This window comes from Bactrocera dorsalis, chromosome 4 (genome assembly GCF_023373825.1).
Source record: "Bactrocera dorsalis isolate Fly_Bdor chromosome 4, ASM2337382v1, whole genome shotgun sequence".
NCBI classification, from domain to species: Eukaryota; Metazoa; Arthropoda; class Insecta; order Diptera; family Tephritidae; genus Bactrocera; species Bactrocera dorsalis.
In genome coordinates this window covers 9,295,539-9,310,236 of record NC_064306.1, presented here as the reverse complement: position 1 = coordinate 9,310,236, position 14,698 = coordinate 9,295,539, and the positions used below count along the sequence as shown (strand labels likewise).

At 30.2% G+C, this 14,698-nt stretch overlaps 1 long non-coding RNA gene across 1 annotated transcript in view; it reads right to left on the bottom strand.

The window, feature by feature from the left end:
• The window catches only part of LOC115066342 (uncharacterized), a 67,314-nt gene that overhangs the window by 49,576 nt on the left and 3,040 nt on the right, over window positions 1-14,698 (bottom strand). Inside the window, exon 2 of the long non-coding RNA XR_007422663.1 lies at window positions 13,146-14,123. This is a non-coding gene — a long non-coding RNA (uncharacterized LOC115066342). The remainder of the gene's footprint in view (window positions 1-13,145; window positions 14,124-14,698) is intronic.

Sequence of the window (14,698 nt, the reverse complement as noted above, 5' to 3'; positions counted from 1 at the left end):
CAACATAATGTAACTTCGCATAACATAACGTAACTTAACATAACATAACACAACTTAATGTGACTTAGCATAACATAACACAACATAATGTACCTTAGCATAACATAACGTAACTTAACATAACATAACACAGCATAACTTAACACAACACAACATAATGTAACTTAGCATAACATAACGTAACTTAACATAACATAATTTCATAAAAAAAAATCTAATGCAGCCACTACTCTACAATTTTGCACACACACTTGTCAAGTTTCTTCAAAAACGCTTTTCCGCTTCATTGTTGTTGTTGTTGCTTACTTTCGCCATTTCACACGACAATGACCTTTAACGGAAATCAGCATGCATACAATGCAAACAACAAACAAATTTGTATTAAATCATCAGCGTCAACATAGGCAATTTCGCTGGTTATATTTGCAATACACATCAACAACAACAACAAGCGGAAGGCTAATGTATATTTAGTTAGCAACAGCATTAAAACACGAAAAAGGTTATTGTACATGCCGCTTTAACCGCTGGGAATATGTCAAAAGGACATTCAACTTGCATTAGAATTTAGCATTATAACCGTAGGGAGGAGGGTGTGAGGATGAAGTGCTGCGAGGCGTGAATGTTTACGCATTTTTCGGCCAATTTAATGATTCGGGCCTAAATTCAGATTAATGCGTGCCGGAAGGGATCGAGAAATAAAATTAAGTTTATTGAACCTAAAGAGAATTTGGAAAATTCCTAGAAAGGTTTGGCAAACTTTGTGGAGTGATGGTTAGCAAACATTTGTCACCCGAAGCTGGGTGGCTAACTGAGATGGGATGACAAGTGACAGTTTATGACTGAGGTCGATGGGACTTCGATGAATTTGGAATTAAATACTTTTAATTAAACAATATTATTATTGAAATCGGGGAATTTAAGTTGCATATATAGTATAGCATAAATATATGTATGAATATAAATACATATGTATATTATACAATATAAGTACATATACATATGGATATTGATAAGAACCGATACAGAAAACTGCAGTGTGACATATTATAGCATTGAATTTTAAGAAATAAAGAAATACATATATACAATTTATATAAAATCATACATACATATGCACATAACTGAGTTTAACATGCAACACTTTGGACTCTCATCTGCAAAGATGACAGATTTCTCCATGTTTGTCACATTAAACAAAGGATAATTGGTTTTACACATGATATCCATATACATATATACATACATACTGTCTAAATAAGTACATACATACATAAAGACAAAGAAAAACCACAACACTTTCTTATCAGTAGAATGTGAGTATACATATATGTATGTATACCTATAAAGAAGACTTAGCAGAGTATGACTCACAGCTAAGTATAAGATAGAGTGACATAAAGAATCAAATCATATTATGAATACATATATCAAAATAATAAAAAAAAAACTTGACAAAACTATACATCTACATATATGTAAATATTTATGAAGAATAATTTAATTAAATTTATTACTATTTTTTCATAAAAATTTTAAAATGAACAAAAAAAAATCTGTTAATGGGCACACCTAGTGCGAAAGCTTAAAAACAGTCGATTTTAAGAAAAATATTCAAAATTACTCCATAATAAATCATTTTTTTATACTTTTTCTAAAAATTTTTTGTTGATGAAAATTATTTTTTAGCACTAATGAAATTTTTTTAAGATTATAAGTAATTTAATAGAATCTTATAAGCAATAATTGTAATTAAATTTTACTTTTAAAAAATATATAATTTTATTTTGATTAGCATTTTCAGTTAATAAAAGTAGGGAAAACTATTTTAAAGTAGTATGTATGTATGTAATAAGAATTAAATTAATTCTATATATTTTATTTAATTCAAAAATATTTTTTCTCGTTAAGGAAAATTAAGTAAAATTATAATTTTTAGTTTAAATAATTCTGTTTTGTCAATATTAAAAATATATTTCTCAAAATATATAACAAACATTTATTTTACACTTTTTTCGTATTACTTGTATTTTTTAAGATTTTTTCAAAAAACATATTTCATTTTTATTTTGATTTTAAAATTTTATGATAAACTTTTTTTGATAGATTTTGAAAAATTTTAATTTTTAAATAATAAAAAAGTTTAGGAAGCAATTTTAGTTGCAATGACATGGACGTTCACAAGGGGGTTTCAAAGAAATCTTAAAAAAAAATAATAATTAAAGTTTAAAAAGTCACAGTTAGAAGAAATGAAGTAAAAATTACTTAAATACTTTGGTTGCTAAGAAGACAGGAAGTCTTTATTTCAAAATATATGTTCATATGTATGTATGTAAGGAATTTACATTTCTCGTTAAAAAATTTAACTTCTTATATTTTTATTTGTTTTATATAAAAGAAAAAAAGACAGGTAAATTGAAAAATATTAATTTTTTAAGGGTATAAATTAAATTAATAAATTAAGTGATTAAAAATAAAAAAAAATCGATAAAATTTAAATTTAAAATGAAAAAAAAATTAAATTAAATATAAATTTAAAAAATTCAATTAAACAATTTTTTCAATTTTAATAATGAAAACAAAAAAATATTTTTTTTTATAAGATTAAAAAAAATATAAAAATAATAAAAATTATTTTTGTTTGAAATTAAAAATTAAAAAATACTCATTTTTTAAGAGAATAAAATTAATTCATAAATTAAGTGATTAAAATTAAAAAAAAATAGCAATAAAATTTGAATTAAAAATTAAAAAACCTCAATTAAATATAAATTTAAAAAACTCAATTAAACAATTTTTTTCAATTTTAATAATGAAAAAAAAAGTATTTATTTTTTAAAATTAAAAAAAAATATAAAACCAATAAAAAATATTTTTTCTTGTTTTTCTTTTTTTCTTAAAATTAAAAAAAAATTTAATTAATAGATTTTTTTAAATTTAATTTAATTGAGATTTTAAATTTTCATTTATGTAAGAAAAATGTGTGATTTAATTTTCAAAAATATCCTTTTAATATTTTAATTTTTGTAAATAAGTTATTTATATTTATTTTTAAAAATATTTAATTTCTGATATTTATATTTTTTTATTAAGTGTATTAAGAAATATGAGTAAAATAACGTAAATTAATAAACAAAATTAAATTACAATTAAATAATAAAAAAAAAACAAAATAAAATAAATTAAAATTGGATTAACCTTTTTAATTTTAATAATAAAAAATTTAAATTTTAATTAATTTTAATAATCAAAGAAATTTATTTAATTTTGAAAAACATAAATTAATAAACAAAATTAAATTTTAATTAAATAAGAGACAAATTAAATTTTAATTTTTTTTTAATTTTATAATAAAAAATGAGTTTTTAATGAATTTCTTTTTAATTTTAGTAATCAAAAAAATTTATTTTATTTTAAAAAACGTAAATTATTAAACAAAATTAAATTTTTATTAAATAATAGACAAATTAAATTTTAATTTTAATTTTTTTAATTTTTATAATAAAAAAATTAAATTTTAATTAATTTCTTTTTAATATTAGTAATCAAAAAAATTTATTTTATTTTAAAAAACGTAAATTATTAAACAAAATTAAATTTTTATTAAATAATAGACAAATTAAATTTTATTTTTTATTATTAAAATTAAATTAATTAAAATTAAAATTAATTAGATTGAATTTTTTTTAATTTTTCTTATTTAATTTTTTTTAATTTGTTTAACCTTTAACTACTGAGGTGGTGGTAAATTTTACACCTCGTAGTTTGTTTTCTCTCTTACTCTCTTAGTTTTAAGAAAAGTGGCTATGAAATAAAGTTAAAGGTTAACTACTTTTAAATATTTTCATTGAAAATATTCCATTTTTAAATAACTTAGCTAAAAAATTTTTCAAAGTCAAATTTTTATTTCATATTATTTCTTTACTCTTATTTTTGTGAAATTTACTATTCATTTTCATTTATGAATTTTAGTTTTATATCGAAAGATTTTAAATTTGTGGCGTTGTTCAAAACATAACCCAACTTTTTCTTCAATTTGTTTTTGATACTCTTAAAAACTTAAAGTAGCTTAACTTAACGATATTACGAAGTTGGGCATAATAAAGAAATAACCCTGAAACTCAAGCATATTGCTACGCATGCAATGGGCCAATTGTACGAATTCGTCTTTGCACAATAATGAAAAGTCTTAGACAAATACTTATATTTTTCGAATTTTGCGTTTAAAAATGATTCCAACAACACCCATAGATTTGTGTCTATAAACATACATAGATAAGCCTTCATATAAATTATATAACAACCTAACAATAACTACCGCTCAAACGCAGATGACGCAGGTAATAATACAAAAATGGATTTCTAGTAAGATATAATAAGATAAAGCTGAGTATGTGTATATGTCTCTACATACTTATGTATATACATACATACATATAACTGAAGTCACATTTAAATGCTGAAGCTCCAATTTTGTAAGCAAAAATACGCGCCATTTAGGGATTTACCTGAACTTATATACCGACAGATATATGTACACAAATGCTTAAATCGAACAGTTTTTACATAAATATACCTACTTCGGCACATATAGTATACTTATGTTTATATGCATTTATGTATATTTTTTTGGTATTTTTTCACACACCCACCACATTGAACGCGCTATCGTCATGCGTGCTGCTTATTATTGTTATTGTAGTGTGCTTTTTCATTATGATTATGCCCGTGTTACCATATCTGCAAAGTACATTTCATTCTGCATAAGTGTTTTTATTTGTTTGTACGTATGTGTGTGCGTGTGAGTGTGCTGTTTGTTCCCGAAAATTTCAATAGCAAAGTTCAATGAACTCAAAACGCACCGCAAATACGCACGCATACATACATACGCAATACAAGCGGCACGCACACTAAACAAATCAAACGCACACACGCATACATACAAATGCACAAATTTTTTCGTTTTTGTATCTCCATTCACACGCACAGCTGTCCGTTTTTCCAACTTGCCCCGCAGCTTACCGCTTTTCCGTAGAACGCACGCATTCCCACCATTCCCTTCCACACACACACACACACGTACGCACGCACCCATATGCAAGTACCCTTGAAGTGCTTTCAGCTACAATCTTACTGACTTCGTTGCTCGCTTCGAAGTTTTCGGCAAATAGCCGAAATTGGTTTCTTCATTTGAAACAAACAAAAAATTAGAAGCTTCCATATCTCATGCGCTTGTCTTGCATTAAGCTGGTGCTGCTTCTTTTTCTGTTTAAATCAAATGCCAGTGTTGCCGCTCAAAATATAGTAATTGACAACATCTGAAAATTTAATATTGTACGGAATATATACATACATATATTTATTTTCTAAACCAAAAAGTAACCAAAAAAAAATCTCTGATTTTAACAAAACCGATTCGAGATCTTAAATTGAAAGCGTACAAAATACAGCTTGTGCCAGAACTGAAGTCGCTCGACCTTCCCAAGCAACATCGCTTCGATATTGATAAGTTCTAACAAGATCCGATGTTTTTGATCTTTTGTTTAACGATGAGTTCCATTTCTGGCTCAATGGGTATGCAGGCAAAATTCCCACATTTGGAATGAAGAGAAATCTGGATAGAATTAACAGTCCATATTTCTTCAATCATGTTTGATAATGATAACCGGCCATGATAACCGACTATTTTATGCCTGAAATTGAAACTCGTGATCTCAGCAACAGTAAAAGGTCGAACTGCTATAACGAGTCATCGAAAATTGGACTCAAAGTATGGACTATCTGACACTTAGCCGTGGCCAACATTTGAAAGAGATAATCTTCAAAAAATAAATGTTAAATAATGTTATTTCGAACTTTTCTTTCATTCCCCTTTAAATTTGAAGTTTCTGTGTTTTTTCTTTAAAAAGGAGAGAATGACCAAATGGATCACACTTTATTCTATCTTAATCACAATAACCGACAATTCACTACAGTATATTCAGATTGACAACCATGCGTTGTGAGAGAGCAATCAGCTGAGACGTTTCTACGGCAAAAATCCAAATGTCGTGGATTCCTACGGCAAAGAGAGAAGGGAGTAGCGTTTTTCACTGTTCTCTTACATTGCGCGCCCATAAGATAGGTCGTATCAGCTGACACGGGCCACGGGTCTACGTTTATGGCTGTTTGCGTTCTAAGGAAGGAAAAGGAAGGAAGGGAGTTGCGTTTTTGGCTGTTTCTGCTATAAGCCTTGATAACTTGCGTATGGACTGTTTTACTCTGTTAAGTACTTTTTACAATACTAATGAGCGGTCTTTTGCAACTCGTTAGTAAATGTATTATGCAATAACAAAATCCGGAAAAGCGTAAAAAATCTTTCAAAATTTATTTGAAGAATCGGCAACACTACCAAGCACAACAACAATCACGCTGCCGGCATTTCTACACTGTCAGCGTCGTTTTGTGTAAACAGAGCGTTCTATTCGCAAAATGCGTACTCATACACACTCTCTTTGCAGCCTAAAACTCACACATACAACCAAACATAAAAAATACGAAATATTTTGGCGTGGAATATACGAAAGTAGTGGCTCCAACAGCCGTGAATGGAGCCAGTAATACGTGTATGAGTATTTGCCACCTAGCGAGTGGGAGCTCAAATGCTCTTCACACAAATACGTGTACTCTCCACTACGCTCAAAGAGCATAGTGAGATTTTTGCTGATGGCTTCTTTATTTTTCTTTTTGGTTGGTAATTTTCGCTGCTTTGTTTTTGCTCTGTGCTGTTGTAGTCAGTTATGTTTGTATAAGTACGTGTATGTGTCAGAGTAGGAAGCATTTGTGGCATTATGATGTAATACATGCTGCGTTGCAATTAAATAGCGGCAAATCCACTTTTTTCTGCTTCATTTCCCCCATTGCTTGTTCGGATAAATATTACAATGAACTCTGTGCAGTTCGGGCGAGTTCAATTGTTAGATTGGCGAAAGCATGGAAAATTCGAAAACAAAATGTGCAATGGGTAATTTCGACACTGGGTTGGGGTTAACGGCAAATTTCAGAAATTATGTTGCTTGAAGGTGAGAAATGTTGTAGGAAAATGTTTAAAGAAAATATGAAATGAAATAAAATTAAAAAAAAAAATGGATTCAAAGCGGCTTTAGTGTCTATTGAGCTAAACCTGTATTAAAATATTGGGTGAAGTAACATTTCAGCATAAATACGAAAATCACATGCTTCGAAGGGATTTAGCTATATTTCTAGCACATCGCCAACTGATTGATATTATTTATTTTATAAAAATAAGCAAGCGATGTTTTTCCAAATTCGATTTCAGTTTCGAACCTCTGAGCGTACCATTTCTGACAAGAAAATCCATAAACTCTGGAAGAACTCGCTATCATCAATCATTAGAAACCGGCTTGTCTTTGGATCTATTCAGAAAACTATATATTTCGTCTTGTTCCTTTTCGCTGTTTGGCGGAAGAAAAGAGGAGATTCACTCGAAAAAGGTAATCGTCAGTAAATGGATCCGACCGCGCTTGGTCGAGAAGTCTAAGGTCAGAGAAGAGTTTGGTGAATAAAGATCCTTCAAATTAATCTCCAGCGCACCAATGAGGCTTTCGCCGATATCTTACTTCGTCTAGCAAGAAACAAAGCCGACGTTTTCTTAGAGCAAAAGCAATGGCTCGTAGAATTGGGCATACAATCAGTTGGAAAGTGGAATGTTTTGGTGACTGCCCGAAAGTGCAGTTTATCCAAAGTGATTCCACCGGGACCAAAATCAGCTGATTATTACAGAAAAGTTATAAAAAGAAGTTCAAAATATTTAATGGCAGTTCCATTACGCTTAGTGGACGAATCAAAGCTGTAAAATTTGTGTGTTCTAAATAATGTACTTCTTCAATTATAGTGTATATTTCGACCTTTATCTAATCAATATCAGTCTTGACAACTGTTTCACATAATCAAATCTTAACTTTATCGCTTTTAACTCTTTCACTCAGTACTCTCTAGCGCACATGCGTACTTTCCACAAAGCGAATGAGCACAAGTTTATTGAAAGGGAGAAAATTTTCGCGCCGATCGCAATGTGATCTTAAAACTGCTTTTGATTTTTTCATTGCTTTCTTCTGTGCACTTAATAGTTGGCTGTTGTTATTATTGTTACTTTTATATTCTTGTTATCTACCAGTTTCGCCAGAGCACCGCTGTTTGCTTTGTTGTTGCGGTTCATTGCAATTGTAGACTCTAGCGCGGCAGACGTTGCAAGATCGGTTAGGCGCGTTGCAGCGCAGTGAATGACTTTTATGTATCGTTTACGTTTTTTTTTTGCTTTTTGCACACCGTTTGTCTATACTAGCCAAATCCGCTAGTCTCACGCCAAGTTCAACTGATCATGATCTTTATTGTTGTTATAGCTGTTGTTGTTGCTATTAGCTGATTTTCCTGCCTAATGCAGATGTGGTTTTTCCAGTCTTTTTACTTTCATTTTCTTTTAGTTGCTGCTCAGAATGCTCAGCATAAATTGTAGTGGCTAGCTGGCTGATTGGAGGTTTGGCTGGCCGATCTCTCTCTAAGTGAAAACAAGTATCATAAAATAGTCGACGCATAGTAAAGTACGACAAACTTTGCGATAAGATTATAAAGCAGCGATAGATAGGGGTTTATATGTATGTATGTTTGTACGGAATTCTAAACAAATTTATTTGTTTTTGTTTGCACTTTAAAGTGATCGGTTCTTGAGAATTGTCTGTTTGTATGTAAGCATATTTACGGTTGATAGTTTAACGACAGTTGAATGTCTGATAAGAAGCTCCACAGCATAGATACATACTTGTATACAACTCGAATGAGCATTAATTTTCAGTAAAGCACTGCTATAAGCAGCAGGTGAGGTGATTACTTAGACTCTTGTGAGTCTTCAGGTATGCATTTATATACTCTATAAGATTTGATTTTCATAAGATTAAGTTAAAGAAAGCTCTAGGGTGTTTAGGAGAAATTAAAAACTGTGCAAATGATCTTTTTATCGATCATAATAAAAAAAGCTTCTGTATAAATCACCTCCGGTCGAGTATAATAACTTAAAAACAAAGTCAAAATATTAAATGTAGTTAGATATTTGAGGCCTTAATGATTTTAAGTCAATTACCTTCCCTATTCCATCACAAATTTAGTACTTCCCTAAAAAAGATCATCTTTTCTCGAGTGTAATTGCTTTGAAAAATAAAATATCAAATCAAAATATTATATATGGGGAAAGATCTGAAACCTTAAAAATTTTGAATCACTTACTTTGCCGGATTTCATGATAATACCAATACTGCCTTAAAATAAAACGTGTTTTCTCGAGTATATTAACTTAGAAATCATATGAAGCTATTATACTATGTACTGATCTAATGCTGTATAGATTTTGCAACAGTTGACTTTCCGATTCCAACATAATTCTTGTATTTCCGTAGAATAAAGTCTTCCCTCGAGCCAAGTTGCTTAGAAATTGACAAAAACTGCTATATTTGTTAAGAGATCCAAGGTCTTGAAAGTCTTGGAACAGTAATCTTCCCGATTCCAACATTATTCTAGTATTTCCGTAAAATAAAGTCTTCCCTCGAGCCAAATTGCTTAGAAATGACATCAACCTATTATATGTAGTGAGGGATTTGTGGACTTAAAAGTTTAAGGTCAAGTAGCTCCTGTGGTTCCAAGATACAAAGATTTTCCATAGAAGATTATTATAAAGTTGCTACCTCCATATTCGTGCTATGGAAGAATTTGCAAAAGACCAATAAAAATAATGAACTCGCTAGAAAATTATTCTCCTCAGAGGGATCTAACAAAGCTCCGATGTCACTTCCAGTCTACAAAAAAGTCGCCCAAAAGCGTTTAGTTAACGAAATCTTGTATAAACCGCTGGCAACACACTGTAAATATTTTTGCTCTTGCATAGAAAATTTTATTTCGACGAAATCACAGTCCGCACGAGGTGACCTGCCTCAACTGAATGAAATATTAAATTATTTTGTCATTGATTTCGAAAAATGAGAATAAAGATGAAACAAAAGCAATGAACAACAAACACGTCCTAGAAAAAAATTGCATTTGCTGCAACAACAACAATAACAATATGAATGAACGACGTGCAAAAGTGTGAACCGCAAAAATTTTGCAGTAAATTTGCAAAACACAAAGACGCCAACTGGCAAACAGATTATGAGATATACTTGCAAACACACATACATACATACATATAGTACATACATATGTATGTACATATGTACGTATGCACATACTAAAGGCGGCAACATAAACATAACTACAAACAAATGGATGTGTCAGATGAGTCTACAAATTGTCATATAAATATTTATAATATTTCGCTGTGCAGTGCAAAGCAATCTTTTGTTATTACTACAAGCAATTTAACTTGTTGTTGTGATGAGCTTGTGTGTATGTATGTATGTTTTTGTTTTTATGACAGTAGATTTAAATATACGTTTAAACAAAGAGGAAGTGCGAATTTTTTGTATGAATCATTTCATTTTAACTGCTCCGATTGTAACTAGTGCGTAACTAGTTACAATTTTAAATTACTTTTTAATTCTCTCGTAGTGAATAAAATATATTTTATTTTTTTTTTTTTAATTTTTGAACTAGACCGATTATAACTAGTGCGCAACTATTAACAAGTATACTGTTTGTCAAAATTCTGTGAGTATAGCAAAATGAATAAGGAAATGCAATAAGCATTTCTCCACCTAGAGTATTTTTAGAGCGTTAAAATACGCGATTTATTTTCAATAAAGAGGGGGATTTGGTCACTAATTTAACTCAATCATATTTGAATTATAAATAGCAAGTTTGTAACTAGTTGCATACTAATTCAAAGTGCCGAACAATATTTCGGTTGCTTAACACGACAGATTTTTAAATATTTAATATTTGATCCATAAGTCCGATATTTCAGTGCTTTCAAATGTAGGATGTTTCAAAGTTTGTTTTTAGACCACAAATAACTAGTTTGAAACTAGTTCTCTGGTGTTCAAAGAGTTATTGTAGGGAATTTCGTTAGTTGAAAGTGTTAAATAGTTCATCACATGGAACTAGTTTGGAGTAAGGTTGTTTCGTCTATTGCTTAGACACTCACATACATACATATTTATACTATATATACACGCATATACAAATGCACACACACAGGCAAGTCTCTGAAAATTAACATTTTACGTTACTTCCTTGTCTGCAACAGCGACACTATGACAACACCAACAGCTATAGTATAAAATATTGAACAACAGCAACAACAACAATGCAATGACAACAACAAATAGCAAAGTCAACTGCCACGCTTGCAGAGCAAAGCCGAATAAATGAAGCTAAAACAAATCTAACTCGCTTGCGTACATACCTAGTTGTATGACAACAACAAAAAATAACAAATATGAAAATTTACTAGTGAAAATAATAGGAAAGAACGAATTGTCAACTAAAAACTAAATAGTAGCTAAGTAAAGCCGACCACCGGCTGTCTAGAGACCGTTAAAAATATCAAAAACAAAAAAAAAAAAAACAATAAAAAAAAATGTCAACAACAATTGCGCCGATCGGCGGCAACACGCGTCGTCGCCACATTGTTAGCGTGCAGCCGTCAAACGCTCGCCGACTTTTGCCTGCAACAGTAAGCAGTCGTCACTAAGGTTCTGACGTTGCAGCCATCTTAATTAAATGTAAAGGCTGCAAAAACAATAACAGAAATGCAACCAGTACAAGCACAACAAGAAGCACGACGTCATGTTGCTCTGCTGCAGCAAAGCGCTGTGTTTATACCAAGCACATGCAAACATACTTATGGATATGTATACTTAAAAGCACAAATATATGTACATAATAGCACATACTTATATACATATACATTCATATATGTACATGTTTTTATATTTATGCAACGCCAACGCTCGCGCCAAACTATTCTCATTTATATTATTTGCTTTCGCCAACAGCACGTTCGCGCACTCATTGACGCCGTGAGGGAGGTCATGAATGTGGCAACTATGCGGCAATTTAATTGAGAAATGCAATTACATACATACATACATACACACACACTCAAACAGTGCATTGAGAATGTACTGCAATTGCTTTTGTTTTGTTATTGTATGTAAATATTGCAAATTGTTGAGAAGATCGGAAATTGTGGCAGAGACTCATCGATTTCTTTCATTATTTTAAATGGCTTGAAATTCTCAACAGATTTATGGAATATTTATGGAACCCCATTTTGGGCCGATAATTCTTAAATAGACGAAAGTGCACTAACGGCAGACTTACAAAACAAAAAAAAAATGTATTTTAAAACTTCAGACACCCTCTTCGTTGCACCAAGGGAGCCGGAGTCTGTGGAGAGACTTTTGAAGTCCTCTAGTTAAAAAACACAATGTATAGTTTTAAATCTCATATGAATGATTAGAAAACAATGGAAGTAGACCCAGCGGGTTTTCTGCCAATAGTCGCGCAGTCAACGCTGCCAATTTATTGAGAATCTCCTAGTAACTGAGTTTAGGAGTACCACTAGTTCGTTTTGTAAAACTTTTGAAATTCATGAAAAAGGGGTTTTTGGAAAAAACTTATATGGAATATTTACTTATCTGTAAGGCCTTAGTATATCTTAATTATTTGTAAAGAAGAATAGGAGATATGAGAAATCGGAAGAGCTCTGGCGAAGCTACAGCAGATACAGTTCTTTAGACTCATCTATAAAATATGTAGATAATCATGTTAATGGCAATGATTCGGTATCGATAATAGATCTAAATAATCTTAATCAAACTGCATACCGACGACAGTCGGGCTTAAATAGGATTTATATGTATCTGGTGAAGGACTTTTAACAGGGCATCATTATTCAAAATTATTTTATGAATATTTCTTCCACTACAACATATACCTAGCACTGGATCCATTAGTTGAATAAAATTTATTTTTTGATAAAGCAGAAAAATATAAAATTGTTTTATGATATTTTTCAAGAAAACTTCTGATATTCTTAAAATAAATATATGTATGCATATAATTATTATGTATGTTTATAATTCAATAGCACAGCTATATACCCACATATGTACGTATGTATGTATGTCAAATATGCGCTCTTTGCCACTTACCTCGTTTGTTCATCCGCAAACAGCATCTTCAGTAGAATTCATCATTTTTCGTTGAATTAAATTTGCTTTGTGTTTAATTAAGATTTTTACGCGAGCAACTCATCGAAATTGATGATTGAACAAAGAAACAGCACTGCAACACACACACACACTTGCACTTAAATGCCATATTTTTATATTTTATATGGATATATATTTATTTTGGTTGAAACACTTTTATCACTGCTTTTTGTTGTTGTAAAAATTATGACGAATAAAATGAAATTCTTTGCTGTTAATATCTTCAAATTTTCGTTATATCGTAAAAATTTGTGATAAGCAAAGAACTGTGCTTAATTCGCTCTCAAGCTCAGCACACTTGCGGCTTTGCACGAAACGCTCACGCTCTTTATGAGCTCATTTTATAATTTGCATACACTTCTTATTGCATTTATACACTTCATGTGTTATTTTTTATTAATTAGTGACAATTTTTTGCATTTAATTGATTTTTCGTTGATTTTATGCAAATTTCCTTTAACGTTTGACTTCGTTTTTTATCGTTTTCAAGATGCAGCTTTCGGGTTTTCTCGGTATATTTGTATTGACACTCTCTTCATTAATTCATTTTTATTTTTTCATCGTTGTAAATTTAATTTTTGTTTTAACTTTAATTTATACACTTTTTAACACTATTTTTTATTTTTTATATGCTTTAATATTAATTGCTTATGTAAATACATATATATTTTAGAAACACTTTTAATTATAAATACTTTTTGTTTTAGTGCGAGATTTGAACACAATTGGGTATCGTGGCGTTGCAATTTACAATTTTTTCTTAAATTATATTTTATTTAATTTTCTTATTTATATTTTTTGTATATATGTATGTATGTACTATATACTTGTATTTACATTTACACACTAATAAATCACTTTCAATTGAGGCGATATTGGGATTTTTTATTATGTTCTCTTTAATTTTTATTCTGTCACCTAAAAAGAGAACGAATTATATTATTAATTACATAAATTGCTGAAACATGTATAAAAATTATAAGACTAACATAAAGTATCATGCACGTTGGGAATATTATTGCACCATCAGTCATTCGAAGTTGGAACTAAGCTTAAGAGCAAAAATAATTGGAGGAAAGGCCTCATATTTCAGTAATTTTAGAAGCACAGGACGGTTTCCACTCTCAAAGGAAGAATTTTGAAGTTTTTTTTTTTAAATCTACCTATTTTTATCTACGAAAAACTTTCGAAAACATTGCCTAATTCGCTACGTTTTGTTCAAACCGCCGCCTTCTTGTCAAATTTCAAAAAGAAAACAATAATGCGGCAATTTAAGAATAAATTTGATGTAATTGATTAATAAAATTTAAAAAAACTACGTTAGGTGAGGTCGGTCCTGGCAGGGATGTCAAACGGACAACTTGGAAAGAAGTATATTATGGCACCTAAAATTTTTAGCCTTACAGCCTGAATGCTTATTAGACAATGTCCAGTAAGAACTCCGCTAACGAACTTTGCTAAAGGTTTAGTAGATCTCCTGCGTTCACCCTTAG